Source organism: Peromyscus californicus, unplaced genomic scaffold (assembly GCF_007827085.1).
Source record: "Peromyscus californicus insignis strain IS unplaced genomic scaffold, ASM782708v3 Scaffold_19__1_contigs__length_69161282, whole genome shotgun sequence".
Lineage (NCBI taxonomy): Eukaryota > Metazoa > Chordata > Mammalia > Rodentia > Cricetidae > Peromyscus > Peromyscus californicus.
The window spans coordinates 10,370,705-10,386,709 of NW_026294491.1; the positions used below are offsets into that span (position 1 = coordinate 10,370,705).

The 16,005-nt window shown below is 48.3% G+C and overlaps 1 protein-coding gene across 9 annotated transcripts in view; it reads left to right on the plus strand.

The window, feature by feature from the left end:
- Window positions 1–9,092: 9,092 nt before the first annotated feature.
- The window catches only part of Pcbp3 (poly(rC) binding protein 3), a 204,004-nt gene continuing 197,091 nt past the window's right edge, over window positions 9,093–16,005 (plus strand). For 5 of the 9 annotated variants that reach the window (XM_052744608.1, XM_052744607.1, XM_052744609.1 and 2 more), the window contains exon 1: window positions 9,093–9,291. The gene's annotated coding sequence lies outside the window, so the exon portion shown is untranslated. The remainder of the gene's footprint in view (window positions 9,292–16,005) is intronic. The other 4 variants (XM_052744606.1, XM_052744604.1, XM_052744610.1 and 1 more) reach the window with 1 other exon arrangement.

The following is a 16,005-nucleotide window of genomic DNA, read 5'->3' on the forward strand; positions in this document are numbered from 1 at the left end:
ACATCACTGTCCTAGCATGCTACCTGGAAAGCAAACGTTGGTACATTTTTTAAAAAACTATCACAAAACTCACGGAAACCTTTTATTTGGAAGAGGTTTATTTATTTATTTTTGCACATTGGAAAACTGTTTTCCCATCTTAAAATGAACGGGTATGACCCTTGTTTGTTATAGGACACAGGTTTAACAGATTTTTAGGAACAAGGTCACTGTGCTGACATTCAGCACAGTTCTGGATGTCTGTTTTCACAGTGCTGTTGTGGATAGATTGTATATAAGATCTCCATAGTTCTGGTGGCATTGCTCACTCAGGGAGACAGGAATGCTGGAGCATGTTCCTGATCCACCTTTGGATGTAGCATTAGAGTAAATGGTGAGGAGGAATCATAGCCTCGGTGTGTGCTACAGTCCAGGGGCTCTGTGCACCCATGCTCAAGTGCCTGTGTTGTGTGTGTCTTCTAAAGCAGCCTTTCCGCTTTGTGAGAGACAGTCAACGCTCATCATCTAACATCCATACCTAGAACACCTGTCCCTGGGCTCATGAGAGTCCTCTCAGGGCTCCTCAGTCCCCACCCTGTCTCTCCCTTACATCTCAAATCACTGGGGCCGAACCAATATCTCCACCTAGATCTCATATGTTGCCTTGTAGATCCTAGCCTGAGTCCCTGGACCAAGTCCTGGAGTTCCCTGCCACCTTTGCTAGCACACTGTCCAAAAGACTGGGTGGCCCCTCCCCAGGCCTGTGGCTGGCTGGAGGTGGGCTGTTTCCGGGGAATGATGGAGAGACTTGGCTAGGCAAGGTCTCTTAGGAAAGGACAGGGCTGGCGTGTGAAGTGGGGGAGATCTGGATCATTTCCAGGGAGGGATAGTCTGGACCCCTACGGGAGTGGACACAGGCCCGCTTCTCCACAGTAAGGATGTCTAGTTAGTTACAACCACTGGGCTCTCAGGCTGAGGATAACTGCAGCGAGAGGTCCTGGGAAGTTGGCCTGCAGCCCAGCCTCTACGATCATACTTCTGCTTCCCCTTTAGATTCTCGATACCAGTCACTTCCTTCGTAGGAAGTGCCCATGGCTGTTCACACCATACAGTCTGAAGCGATTTATATCTCGGGGATCCATCACACCACCCTTGTGTGCTGTGACAGTTTTGCATTGCTCGGACAAAACACCTGATGCAATCGATTTGAAAGGGGGACTGTTGGGACTAGGGTGATGGCGAACTCAGCAGAGCGCTTGCCTGCAAGGACGAGGACTTGAGTTCAGATCCCCAGTGCCTATGTGAAAATCTTGGTGTGACAGTGTATGTCCGTGATCCCCTTGTTTGGGAAGTGGGCACAGGAGGATCCCTGGACCTCAGTGGCCAGCCAGTCTGTCTGCATTGGTGACTTTCCAGGTTCAATGAGAGATTTGTCTCAAAAATAAGGTGGAGGGTGGCTGGAGAGATGTCTCAGTACTTAAGAGCATAGCTGCTCTTCCAGAAGAGTCCCAGGTTCCAGTCCCAGCACCCACATGGAGGCTCACAACTGTTTTTAACTCTAGCTCCCGGGAATCTGACTCCCTCTTCTGGCCTCTGTGGGTAGTGGGCATGCTTGTGATGTAGGCAAAACACCCATTACTCATAAGATAAAATAAAATAAAATAAAACAAAAATTAGGAAAGAAATAAGGTGGGGCACTGGTGAGATGGTTCAAAGGGGAGAGGCATTGGCTTTGCAAGTCTGGCAATCTGAATTTGATTCTCAGAACCAACACAAAGGTGGAAGGAGAGACCTGGTTCCACAAACTTGTCCTTGGACCTCTACAGGCACACTGTGGCACATGTGCCCCATACATTATACATATACACACAGTACATTCATTAAATTAAAAATAATGAGATTGAGAGGGATTGATGAAGTCGCCTGACATTGAATTCTGTTGTCCACATGCACATACACATGAAACTGCACATGGTCACAGACACTTGGACACGTATGTACACTATGTCATACATAGTAAGCTCACTCGCTGCTGCTTCTGGAACCACATCTTCCTCTGGGCCTCAGTTTTCTCCCTGTGCATTGTGTACCTTTCAGGAGTCACTTCAAAGATGGTCTGTAACACTCTTTCAGCCTTCATATTCTAATGGTCGTTTAACCGGATGTTTGATGCAGGCTGCTACCTTTCCAGCTGTCCAACTACTGGGTGCCTTGCTCCTTTCGTGGCTTCGCTTGTCGACTTGTTCAGCACTGCCTCCACCGTTCTTCGGTTCTCCCTGTTCTCTTCTGCTTCTGTATGTTTCCAGCTCAGGCCACATTTCTAAAAGTAGATAGGGAGAAGAACCGGATGAAGCTTTTTATTGGGCCTAACAAAGCAGTGTCAAGGGAGGCACCATAGGAAATGTTTCCCAGTGCATTCAGTCAGTGAGCTTGAGTAGCCTGCTTCTATAGACTGGGATATTTGGACCTATCACAATTGTTGGCTTTGAACTGAGCACAATCTTGTCTCTTAGTGCTCATCATAGGCTTGTGTTTGAACCAATCATCATCTTGCTTTTTGGCACCACTCACAGTCATGGATGCTTTTGTTTTTGGCCAGTCACAGCCTGGCCGTTAACAGTTGTAGCGGTCTCTCTGGCAGACCACTGGGGCGAAGTTCTTCCATTTGTTAAGGTAGAAACGCTTGCAGAATTATGTAAGGTTGTGATAGCAAAAGGTTTAGTATAAATTATTTCCGACAGCCCTGGGGGGAGGCCATGCCTTCAGTTGCTGGGGCAATCAGCTGTGGTTGTTGTATAGTCGTGTCAAGGCATCTGTGGAGTGTTCGAGATGGCTGGGGCCGGGATCTGGGGTGGTCTGACTGGCTGTGAGACTGCTCATTGTTGTTGCTCAAGAGAAAAAGCGAGAGGCCAATAGCTGCTAATTATGGAATCAAATTGCCCACCTCCATTGTCTTTGCTTATTTACGGGAAAATGAATATCAGAAGGAGTGTTTATGCCATAAACATTAAAAGTGATTTTTTTTTCTTTCTGAGACATGGTCTCACTATGCAGCCTTGGCTGGCCAGGAGCTTGCTATGTAGATCAAGTTGGTCTTGAACTCACAGAGATCCACCTGGCTTTGCCTCTCAGGTGCTTGGATTAAAAGTGTGTGCCACCATGGCTACTAATCTCGGTAGATTTTCACAGCGTTTTCACAATGCTTTGCACCTTCTTAGGGCACTAGGGAGTGGCAGGTCTCCCTTCTCTATCTTAATAGCAGAGCGGCTAGTGCCGCGGCCTTTTCTGGGACCTGTCAGCTAAGGCAGAGGGGTTGGAGTTTCAGAGGAGCAGAAGTTGCTGAGGATACAGACTGGCCTGGGCCACGTGTGTGTGTGTGTGTGTGTGTGTGTGTGTGTGTGTGTGTGTGTGTGGTCAGCATCAGCACCTGGTGGGACTTGCCTCCAGGAGCTCATTCATCCTCAGTGAGGAAAGCCTCTGCATCCCAGGTTCTTAACAGTTGTTGGTACTGAGACCTGGGAGTGCAGAGCTGGAGAAGATGCCTCTTCCTTCGCTACTTGTCCCTTCCGGAGCTGACCAGGGGCCAGCGGCAGAGCGGACAAGAGAGGCTGTGAGACAGGGTCCTTATGGTCTAGTGCTGCCCAGGTCTTTGTTGGCATAGTACAAGGGTAATGAGCAGGGACACTCCCTGTGTGAGGGACCGGGGTTGGGCAAGGGTGGGTGGGGTGGTGGTGTCACATGGCTTCCACCTCAGATATGGAGGAGGGAGCTTACCCTTGTCACCTGTGTGCTCTTCAAAGTCTGACCTGGAGAGGCAGTGAGGGAACCTAGGGATGTCTATCCAGGAAGGGAACCAGGATGAGATTCTGTAGACCTCGGGATGATCTGCTTTGTTGCCTAGCCTTGCTGATGGGTTTCAAACAAGTTCCTATTGGCTAGGCCAGGATCATAAAGACATGGACTTGATAGATCCAGGATCACTGTGGAGGGATTTGTGATGGGAAGAGAAAGGACTCAAAGAGTCTTTTGTGAGAAAGGGAAGGCCCCTAGGCTCCCAGTGTGTGTTCCTTCCCAAGTGGAGCATTCTTCCTGATTTTAGCTTACCCTTTAATGGTGTATTTTTCCATCATTCATATTGAATTCATGTTGAATTTTCACCTTAAAACATTTTCCGGAGATCTTTGATTACAAGGAAGTAGAATGCACATACATTTATTTGCTCTACTGAGAAAACTGGTGATGTCTTGGTAAGGTTGGACCCCTTCCCTCCCAGCTTCTTTCTATTATAGGAATTGTCTAAAGAGTGCCACCGCTTAAAATCCGCTGTGGATATTAGAGATGATCACGTCAATGGAAGCTTAAGGTGGCCCTAATTTTAAAAAGCGGCAAAATGAAAGTGAAAGTCCATTTTCAACCTTAATGGTATGCAGGTAAACCAAGGGCAGGGTGCTTGCCCTCAGCGGTCTGCTCAGCCTCTCCTCAGGATTTGGAGTCTGAAAGCTTTGCCTCTCCCTTCTAGTATCTTTCTAATTACCTAGTGGAGGTTTGGAGGGAGGATGGTGGGTGCCACGGGGCTCATGACTAAAACGAAGAGTGGTTCTAATTTTAGTCTTAATGGCGCCAGTAGAGGCACAGAGAAGGGGAGGGGTGTTTGGCCGCCATTGCGCTGAAAGTCTTCCCGAAATAAAGCCCCGCTGACCCCAGTGCTCTGTTGCCATGTGACGTGGACGAAGATGCAGCTTTTCTTTTGTTTACACAAACACATTAGAAACCTTGCTTATAAGAATGGTGAAGCTGGAGCTGCTGGATAGCAAGTAAGGAGGGGTCCAAGGCTCCTAGGACATGGAAGTAGCTAGTCTCTCTCTCTCTCTCTCTCTCTCTCTCTCTCTCTCTCTCTCTCTCTCTTTCCTTTTCTCCCTCCCTCCCTCTCTTCCCCTCTCTCTCCAGCAGGCTCCAGGGTCTAAGAAGTCTCAGTTTCAGAGGTAGCAACCACTCCAAGGCAGGCTGCTGACTCACTTGCCTTTTGATATGAGTTGCCGAGAGCCGGAAGACAGTAAGAGCTCTCTAGTCTACTGGGGACAGTGGGTTGTGGGACTCAGGTCCTTTTCCACAATCAGATATTGGAAGCCACCAATATCTACAACAGTCACCAATGGGCTGGTACATATGGTCCTCCTGCACATGCCCACTCCCCCCCTCCTCCTTTTAGGGTTTCCTGCTTGGCTGAACCCAAGTTACTGACCCTGAGATTCTTTCCTTGTCTGTAGAAGAAACATCCATCAATGCTGACATTTCCCACTGCACAGCTACCTGCAGGCAGCAGATCAGTCCTGGTCTCTGTTCCTTGTGCTCACCCAGGTCTTTTAGGACCAGGGCCAGAGTTCTATGGGAAGGTGTGCCTAGATGAAAGGTGAACCATAGCCTTCTCAGGATGCAGAAACCACAAACTCCCACAGAACATGGTTCTGGGAAATGTCTAGGGGCCAGGGAGGCTGGAGATGCAAGTTACACCAGCTGCAAGAGAAGACTGTGTATGTGACAACCGGAGACCCTCTGTCTTTTCCCTGGAGGCCTCCGGGTGAATGTGGTTCCAATTCATGCTGCCCTCCACAGCTCTGCTGCCCCAGCTGGGGTCCCTCAGTGAGGCTGCCCATAGCTCTGCGGGTCTCTGCAGCACTCCAACCCCAGTCACAAAGGACAGGATCCTGTCAAGTGGGGCAGCATATGGTTGCTGCATGTGGCTGTTGCCTCTTACATGGGGCAGTGAGGCAAGTTAGGAACCCTTTAATTGCCCCATCCAGTAACAATCAGATTCAAGACCAACCAGGTAAGTTAGGTGAGGTGTATTCATTACATTAGGATTCTGCTGTCTAGGAGGAGCCAGTCATGATGATGAGGAAGATGATGGTGAGGACGATGTTGATGATTGCAGTTCCCTAACAGGGTATCCAATGAAGCACTGGCTTCTTGCCTGCTGATTTTCCCCTACACCACCCTGGCTCCCAGAGTTCCTGCTTAGCTCAGACAGCGTTTTCTGAGAGAGCACAGCAGCTGTCCTGGTGCAGGGAAGGAGTTAGCAGCAGAAACAGCCAGCGATGTGGCCCGCAGCAAGAGGGGCTTTAGATGCAGAGCCTCTCTGGTTTTCCACTAGGTAGAGTGTACGCTCCCGTTCTCCACCTCGTGCAAAGGGCCATTCTGATGGGCAGGTGGGTCCTAGCTCCAGGGAGGCTCAGCAAGGAAGTGGAGTCCGGCTGACTGGTCAACAGAGGCCACTCGGGGTCCTGCCCCATGCTCTGTCCCTCTGCTCTCTGTCTACCCCAAGGGGAGGGGCTGCAGCTGTAGAGCCAGTGTGGGCTTGGGCTGCGTTCCACCAGGGCGGAGCGGGGGAGGGGGAGGCCTGCACCTCGCAGAGGATTTGACATTAATTACCATCGTGACTGCTTTCTGTGTGTAACTATTTTACCTGCCCTTTGAGCCATCTAATGTGGAGCTAACGGGGGCCTCCACCCCCACCCCTCCAGATGTCCCAGCCTGTGGAAACTGTGGCCTCCCAGCTCTCTGGTGGCAGGGATGTGTGCAACAATCTGGAGGGCCAAGTGCTCAGAGACTTCCTAGGGCTTGGTCTGACATCACAGTAAGCAGATGATAATTACAAGGTTCCTTCGCTCCCCACTCTTCCACACCCCAACAAGACACCATGGAGTTATTTATAAATGCAAGCCCCTGGGTGCGCTTCTCCCGGGAAGGACCACGCTGACAGCGCACTAGTGGTGCTAATGGAAGACAGGAAGCATGCTTTTGGAGGGATGCAAGGATGTGCGGAGGGAGGGCGATGGGTCAGCAGCTGCCACAGCCAGGGGCGGGGCTGCCTGCCCCGGCTCTCAAAGATCTGCTGGGATATGGAACAGAGAGCCTACTCGATTGTCTTTCGTGTCAAGGGTAGGGCCCTGAGATGAACTGCTTTTTCTCTTCCCAGGGTTGGCAGGAACTGGAAATAATTGAAAGTTGTTAGGGTCCAACATGCTGCCTTGAAAAGACTATCATTACTCTCCTAATGACTAAGTGTGTCTTCCAGGAGGAGATGTAGGCAGCTGAGGCCCCCCGGCTCCTGGAGAGCAGAGTAGGAGGCTGGCAACCTGTAATCTGGAGAAGGGGCGGGGGGTACTTGGGCAGAGCTCGCTTCAGTTCCAGCCTCCGGAGCCTCTACGCAGAGCCTAGGAGGCTAATGGCCTGAGCACGCTGGTCCTGTGGACACTTTGGATCTTGGTCTAAGTCATTGCTCAGGTCTGGCTTCTCGTGGGAGGGCTGGTCTCAATCCGCCGTGTTCATCCTCCAGGGAGATCCTCATCTCGGTGATTCCCAGCATGCTGCCTGAGGTACTCTCCTCCAAACCTCTGTCCTCTTCTCTACCACAGAGCACTCTTCCCTCTCCCAAGCACAGAGTTAATGTACAGTAATGTGCAATATTGCTGCCCACATGCCCACTCGCTTCCCCAGGTGGGAGCCCATAGTCCTTCCCAGAATCCCTTCTTTGTATAGATTCATGGTTTGCTGCAGCTGGACTTAGCCTCTGGGTAGGGCTCTGCACAGCCTCCTCTTGCCCACACCCAGACCCTTTCTTTTAAAAGATTGTCATTGAATCTCACAGGTGATATTTGAAGACAAATAAGCATGCACTCCTTTGTGTCCCATCTACCCCCCCCCCCCAATGACCACTGTATATGTCTGATGTGGGGTCCAGAACTTTTTCCTCAGAGTGGATTCCAGGACATCATCCCTGTATGACTCTGGGCATTCCCAAGGGCCATATGGTTACTGTGACAGGCTCTAGACCTACAAGGGGGTCTTCCTGACTCTACAAAAGAGGTCATAATTTTAACAGCTGGAAGGTTGAGAGCTATGTATAGACTCTTTTGCATGTATAATATATCATTATTGCCACCAAAGTGAATCGTTGGTGGGTTTGAGGCCTGAGGGCTAACTGAGAGTTTTGTCGTTTCAGCGAGAATCTCACCCTCACCCACTTCTCTTCTCACCCACCTGTTCATCTGACAACAAAGAAGTAACCCTGCTTCCCAGGGATGCTCCTTGCATGTCTGGTGGGAAATCTGAGGATCACTCTCCCCATCTGTGAAAGGCAAAGCTTGGTCCCTGAGTCCGAAGAGGCCTTTCTCTGGCTGGTCCAGGCTGCTGTAGAAAGGCCTTAGGAAGCCTGGGTATCTAGGCACTGGTGCAAGGCAGGGTCCCAGTACTCCCAGCTTGTACCAGTGCTGGGATGACAATATGGCTTGGTTCCTTCGCTTCATGTTGTGCAGAAAGGAATTTCAAGTGTAAGCTGATAAGAGTACAATCAGATGAAAGATAGTTTAGTCTGATGAAAACGATAGTTAGTAGAAACAAAACAGAGCAAGACATCTCCCCAGAGAGGTGCACAAAAGATGATGATGGTAATAATAATAATATAATAAACAAAGTGATATGTTTTCCAACAGCCGCCACAGCCAGTTCTTCCGTCTGCCTTCAGCCTTGAGTCATTTGTGCATTGATGTGCAGGCCCAGCACATGAGAGACCCTGGACGCAAGTTCTGCAGTCTGGGTTGCGTGGGCTAGCCAAGACTCCCGTGAAGAGGGGCAACCCGCGAAGGGCTGCTGGTCAACAGATCAGGCCCGCATGGTCGCTAAGGACCGTGGGTCCAACTGACCGCCCCAGAATACCAGAGCGCGAGACAGGGTGTCCGCAGTCTCCCGCGCGGGCACCTGCAGGCGAGCGCAGGCGAGAGGCAGGCCGCGCGCAGCCATCTCACGTCAGCGCATCCACTCCCTTCCCTCTAGCCTTCTGGAGGCCCCGCCCCAGGCCCCGCCCCTCTTCTGCCCCCGCCCCCAACCAGTTGACTCGCCTTCCCAGCGGCCCCGCCTCTTTCCAGCCCCGCCCAACCCTAACCGCCCTTCGACGCTAAACGGCTTCTAGCCGGAGAGCTTCCCGCGCTCGGATTGGCCGTGCTGGTCACCGTCCTGCAGTTCGATAGGATCCCGGCGCCCGCTTTCTCAGGCCCTGCCCTCGGGCGGGGGCGGGGCCAGAGCCGGCGGGCTGCGCGGGAGTGGTTGGCTGCGCGGAGGGGGCGGGTCCTCGCCGCGCGCAGTGCTCGGGCCGGAGCTCGAGGCGCTGCTTACCGTCGCCTGAGCCAGGAGACGCCGCGGCCGCCGCTTGGTCGCCTCGGGCTTCGCGTCGCGCCGAGTCTGCCTCCTCTGCCCCACCCGATCGGCAGCACCGGCTCCACCTGGCCCGCGGCCCCGCTGTCCGTGGCAGGGCAGGTGAGTGAGTGGCGGCCGGTTGAAGTCGCGGCGGCGGCGGCGGCGGCGGCGGCGGCGGCGGTGGTGGTGGGGGTGTCCAGCGCGGGGGGTTAGCCCGCACGCCGCGTCCCAGGCCAGCCTCTGAGACCCCGCGAAAGGCCGGAGGACTGGAAGTTCGCCGTCAGAAAACTTCATCCGAGCTGGCGTGTTGGGGGTCCTGGGGGTGGGTTGAAGTTGGCGATCTCAGGACTAGGGCCGGGACCCCAGGTTGAGGCGAGGGTCCCAGGCGGAGGCGAGGTCCCAGACTGAGGGCAGAGGTCCCAGGATAGAGGATAGGGGTACCAGGCTGAGGGCGAGGGTCCCAGGATGGAAGTCCGAGGCTAAGGGTGGGGATCTCAGGACTGAGGGCAAGGGGTTCCAGGACTGAGGGCAGGGATCTCCGGGCTGAAGGCTGAGGCTCCAGGGCTGAGTGCGAGGTTCCAGGCTTAAGGCAGGAGATCCCAGGCTTGAGGCGGGGGTACCAGGCTGAGCAAGGGGATGGGGTTCCCAGACGAGAGAGAGGGGGGCGGTGTTGAGGGTCAGGCTTCCCAGTAGAGTGGTTCTTGGTGGCCCTTGGGCGTGGAGCCGGGGCCAGAGAGGGTCCTAGTCAGAAGTTTCCAGCGAGGGGCTCCGTTTCCGGCCCTGCATGGTCCTGCCTGAGGGTTCAGGCAAGGCCCAGGGTCCTTGTGAAAGTCTGATGGTAACTGGCCCTTGTCCATGTTGGGGAGCCACTCAGGAGAGCCCAGGCCTCTCCACTCCCTCCCCAAATTCAGAAGTTGTCAGTGGGCACATAACTCAGCAGGCTTTTGGGTCAGCATACAATGGCTGTGATCTCACTGAGACTTGCAAAGCTTGGACGGATGTCTTGTGATTGAGATGAACAGGGGTTAAAAAAAAAAAGGAAACTCAGAGGATGGATGTGGGGCGAGGCCGGGGCGCGGCCTCTTCTCTCCCCTCCACTGCGGTCTCCTGTCTCTATTTTTTCCCCTCGGCTCTCCTTCTGCGCCATCCATTAGAGCCAGGACAGGTAGAACTGACTGATACTGGTTCCTCTTTGTGATCACTGCATTTTCTTTTTTGGGAAAGGTGCTCTTAGACCTGTTTCTTATTGTTCCCCTAAGAATTTTGCTTAATGAAAGGGTTTAGTTGTCTAGTTTCCCTCCTTACTCTGCACTATATTGTATGTGTGGGAAATTTGTCAGTTAATGGAAGTTGGGTCCCAGGATTGGTTATTTTCCTTATACTTTTCTTCACGGCACCATGGACTTTCAAGTCTTGTTAGCTTTGTATGTGAGCCAATGGCACTATAGGTTGAGGAGGATTTTTAGTGGGTGCTGCACCAAAAGGAATCCTGGGTGCCAGGGCCTTGGAGAAAGACCTTTGGAGGCCAGATTGGATAGCTCGCATACACACTCTCCCTCTCAACACATTTCTCTGACCCAGCCCTCCCAAAACTTGTGAGGCAAACTTGTGCCTCATTTCTCTTCTTTGGACTTAATTGTGATTTAGGTGCCAGAGGAACTGCAGGGTGTGTCTATACTGAGAACTGACTCTCAGGCCTCACACCAAGGACAGTTCATTATCTAACATCTGATATGCCCGTTTTGTTCCCGAGAGGAACATGTACAGATTAGTGCTCCCTGGAAATGGCTGGAGTATCAGAGGGGCTTAGAGGAGCTTGGCATGGTGTCTTGAGATATGAGATCCTCCAGCGAGCTGGGTCTTCTAGAGTTCAGATGTTGTTCAGCTGAGGGCTTCCTTTTTCAACCATGATGCCTTTTCACTTGTGGTGTTGTTAATACAGCGCACATTCAGTGCATATGCTTTTGAGTTTATATAACTTCATGCACATAGTTAGAGCTCAATATTATAAAGCTTTGAAAAAAATGTTTCCAGGATGGTGGGATGGCTTAGCATGTGCCTTGCAAGCTGGATGATCTGAGTTCAGTCCCTGGAACCCATGGTGGAAGGAGCAAACCGATTCCTGAAAGTTGTCCTCTGACCACTGCAGGAGCACTGTGGCATGTATGTGTGCACATGCGTGGGCATGTGTACACAGAAAACAGTAAAATAAGTTTGTTAGAAATAGGGTCTTTAAAGCCGGGCGGTGGTGGCGCAAAGCCTGGTGGTGGTGGCGCATGCCTTTAATCCCAGCACTCGGGAGGCAGAGGCAGGTGGATCTCTGTGAGGTCGAGGCCAGCCTGGGCTACAGAGTGAGTTCCAGGAAAGGCACAAAGCTACACAGAGAAACCCTGTCTTGAAAAACCAAAAAAAAAAAAAAAAAAAAAAAAAAAAAAAAAGAAAAAAAAGAAAAAAATGAAAGAAATAGGGTCTTTATAAGTGAAAAGATTGGACACTGTATCTGGAATTCAGAGCTGGTGTTGCCACAGTAATGCTCATTTGTAGGTAAAAGAAAATTCACACAGGATTATGATGAATTTTCACAACTTTTTATAAGAAAAAAGCATGCAACATAAAACATATGAGGCATGATTACATCTTGTCATTTTTGAGTTAGAATCTTGTTCTGTATCCCAAGTTCCAAGCATGTCATTGTGAGACAGTGTTATCATCTACAAAGTTTACACGCTCAATAACCTCACAACTGAGTTACAAAGTAATTGCTGACTATATTATATTTTTAAGCTTACGATACTGTGTTGAGCCTCATGTGGCCACTGGGATACAGGTTAGACATGCTTGGAACTTGAGGTCTTCCTATCTCAGCCTTCCAGATGATGAGATTAGGCATGTATCACCATGCCAGGCCTTGTTAGCTGTTTTGAAGAGACTGTCCTTTCGGCCTTGTTGGATACCAGAGAGCATGCTGCATGTGTAAATTGTAAAAGTCCCATCAGGTTCTTGAAACAGTTCAGACAGTTGAGGTTGGATTCTGTATAAGTTTCATTGAGTTCTGGAACTTTCTAATGTGTTGGGGCAAAGTCATTTCTGTTTGAACAGAAACCTCAGAGCTTTATTGTAAAGGAGATAACTGGAGCAGATTAGTATAGACGTCTATTGTGTACCCTCTTGGTGAAGGAGTATGGTGCTTTGGAATATAATAAAAATACTTGCTCACACATTGAATTTGCCTCCTCCTAAGCATTTATTGAAATGCTGTAGATTTTGGGGCTGCTCTGAGCCTTTACAGCAAGGACTCCGACTGGCAAGTGGTGGATTCACTGTCCATGGTACTGAATCAGTATTCTTCCCTCACCACCCCAGTTTTCCTTCAAACTTTCATTTCAATGAGAGTGGGTTTTTGGAATTATATTAAAAATCATTTCAGAATTCATATTATTAAAAATGGACAGGCTATCTTTGTTGAACTTGAATGAGGGATGCTTTTAAAACAAATCATCTCTCCCCTTTGAAAAGCTATTTTTCTTTTTCTCCCCAGGTGGGGAGTTTTCTGGATATGGACATCAAGTAATGAACACAGAAATTAAACAAGTGCCTGTTTTCTTAAAAACTACCATCAAACAAAAAGAACCCTTGATTGCAATATGTGCAGGTGTCTGTTTACAGGGCAGCTTGTCCCTAAACAGTGCCTCTTGTAACACCCTCACACTTCTCAGCCTTCCCTGGAGAGAGGCTGAGAATGTGAGTTTTGGTGATTGTCAGGCATTCATTTTGTGTTGGAGCAATGTCTACTTTTATGTGTATAATTCTGAGGAATGTAAATCATTTCAGATAAAGTCTTTATTTCTCTTGTGGGTAATTTTGTTGGTTACTTTAGAATTGTTTCATAGCTTAGCAATACAAAATGATATGTGTCACTTGTATAAATTCTCTCACATGGCAGTGTGTTGTACATCAAGCTGAGTGGATAGCTTTGTTTTTTTGGAATAATTACTTGAACTAGTTGTCTGGCCTAAGTTTCTCATGGCATTTCTTTTGTGGAGGGAATGTCAAGGGATGCTTCCTCTTTTTTTTTCATCTAGGTTTCAGGAGTATTCTTAAAGTCCTTAAAACAAGGACTCTTTTCTTGCTGAATCCTGTGTTGTGATCTGGAGCTTGTGTGTGTGTGTGTGTGTGTGTGTGTGTGTGTGTGTGTGTGTGTGTGTAACAGAGTTCTTGTCATAGAAAGGCTCACCATTTGTACTGAGGAAGAGCATGTACACAGATGGCTGCAAGTGGCTACCCTGTGATGGGGGTGGGATTCACAGCCTGCTGAGGGTGCTGAGGGATGACAACTGAGAGTCTCAGAAAGCTGCATAGAGGAAGCAGCCTTTGGGCTAAGCCCTAAAGGATACGTTGTAAATGTCTGGGCACAGATGGAATAAGTTGATTAGAAATAGATGAGAAAGTTAGTGTAACTGGAAAACAGGATGTTGATATGGAAGCGGTAGGGTTCATGTATGGGTATTACCAAGTAGTTGGGACTCCGTTGGGATACGGAGGGTGAGTTGGAGAGGGGTTGTGTGGTGAGTATAATGATGGCTTTCTGACAATATGCCCTCATCCCCAGAGCCTGTGATATGTTATGTTGCTTGGCAGGGAAATTAGGTAGCAGATAGAAAAAGATTGCTCATCAATTGGTTTTAAAATAGGGAGGTGATCCTGGGTTGTCTGGGCAGGCTCACAATGATCACAAGCATCCTTAAAGTTGGGAGAGGGAGACAGAAGAGTCAGTGTTAGAGTGATGTGAGGTGAGGGTTTTAGATGCCATTTCTAGCTTTGAAGACAAAACAGGACATGCCATGGGATGTAGCAGCCTCTGAAAAAGGCAAGGGAAGGGTCTCAGAAAGGAGCTCAGCCCTTGATTTTAGTTCAGTGGGACTCATATCTGTCTGATGTCCTCAAACTGTTGGGTAGCAAAGGGCAGTGTTTTAAGCTCATATGTTTGTGGGAATCCTTGGTAACCAAATTAGGAAACTGATGCAGCTTGGACTTGACTTTATGTCTTCTGAGCTAGGAAGTTTCAGGTGGTAGTTACCTAGTCAGATTGGCCTTAGAAGATGAGGTGACCCCTACTGTTTGGGAGTTTGCCCCAGGTAAACAGGATTTTGATGTATTTCCAGACAAGATGGGTATCTGATACAGTCTGATCTGATCCCAATTCCACTTCCTGTCTCCCTCTAGCTTGCTCAGCCTCTGCTTCTACTGGTGGCCATGTTCCACTGGCTTACCTTTGCACTGTGCTAGGCACCCAGGGGAGTGTACCCGGTGAATACTGCTGAGATTGTGAATCACAGCCTCCTTGTTTTTGTCAATTACTTTACAAAAACATCATTCCCAGCCTCAGGAATTATTTAATCTTAAGATATTTTGTTGCCAATAAGGTAGGTAGGACTATCTCACTGTTCTAATGTGCATTTTCTTGATTACTGGTGAGGGTGAGGATTTTTGCTACCGCATCTCCCACTTTTGACTACTTGGATTTTCTTTCGTATAAGTTGTAATCTTATGTTGTTCATCTATTTATGTCTGGTTTGTATCCTGGATGTACCCTTTTCGAAGTTCTTTATAACATTTCTGATTCTTCTTTTGTCCTATTCCTTATTCTTTAAAAAAATATTGCTTTGATGAATAGATATTTAATTCTAATGTGGTCAAGTTCATCAGTCTTTCTTTATTATTGGGTTATTGGGTCTTATTTGAGAAATCTGTGTAACTTTAAGGCCATAAGACAGTCTTTTTAAAAAAAGTTCAAATATTTGGCCTTTATATTTTACTTGGAATTCATTTTTGTATGGATTCTGAGGTAGAGATTTGCTTTTAGAATTTTTTCAAGTGCCTAACTAATTGTTCCATTACCATTTATTAGCACCCATTCCCAGTGATCTACAGTGCTACTTTTGAAACACTGGATTTCTCACATGGTGTAGGTGAATTTTCTGTTTCATTTTTCTTTTGTTTTTGTTTTTTTGAGACAGGGTTTCTCTGTGTAGCCCTGGCTGTCCTGGAACTTGCTCTGTAGACTAGGCTGGCCTTAACTTAGAGATTCACCTGCCTCTCCCTCTGGAGTGCTGGGATTAAAGGCATGAACCACTATGCCTGGCCTTTTTTTGTGGTATGTTTCTACATAATGATAAATTCTATCTTTATAATCCTTAAATATTTTATTTTTTGTTTTATTTACTTTATATGAAATACTAGGTGAAGTTCCTAGAAATTGGATAAGATTATCCTTCCATTGCTTTTCACTTTAGGAATAATTCTGTTAGAGCTTTAATTGTGAACTTTGCTTTTGTATCTTAGTAGATTCCTTTTATTAGGTTGTAGATTGTCTCATTTACTAATAGGTTAATGACAGCTTTTTTAAAAAAGTCAGCTGGGCATGATGACAGATACCTGTAATCATAGCACTCAGGAGACTGAGACAGGAGGATTTTGAGTTTGAGGCCAGCCTGGACTACATAGTGAGACCCTGTGTCAGAAAAACTAGAAATATACTTTGATTTTTATTAAATGTTTCAAATATACTTATTTAGATAATTTTGTGGTTTTTCTTCTTTACACTTACATTGAAATAAAAGTTTACATCTTTAAATTTTAAGCTCTCATTAATTTCCTGGGATATACTTATTTTGTCCTGATGTATTACATTAAACTATATTATTGGAATTATACTAATATTTCATTTAGCATCATCGTACATATTCATAAGGGAATACTGGCCAGTGATGAGCTTCTTCTGCATTGCCTGTTTTCAGATTTAGTGTCAGGCTGGTGCTTCACCCTCCCTGGAAC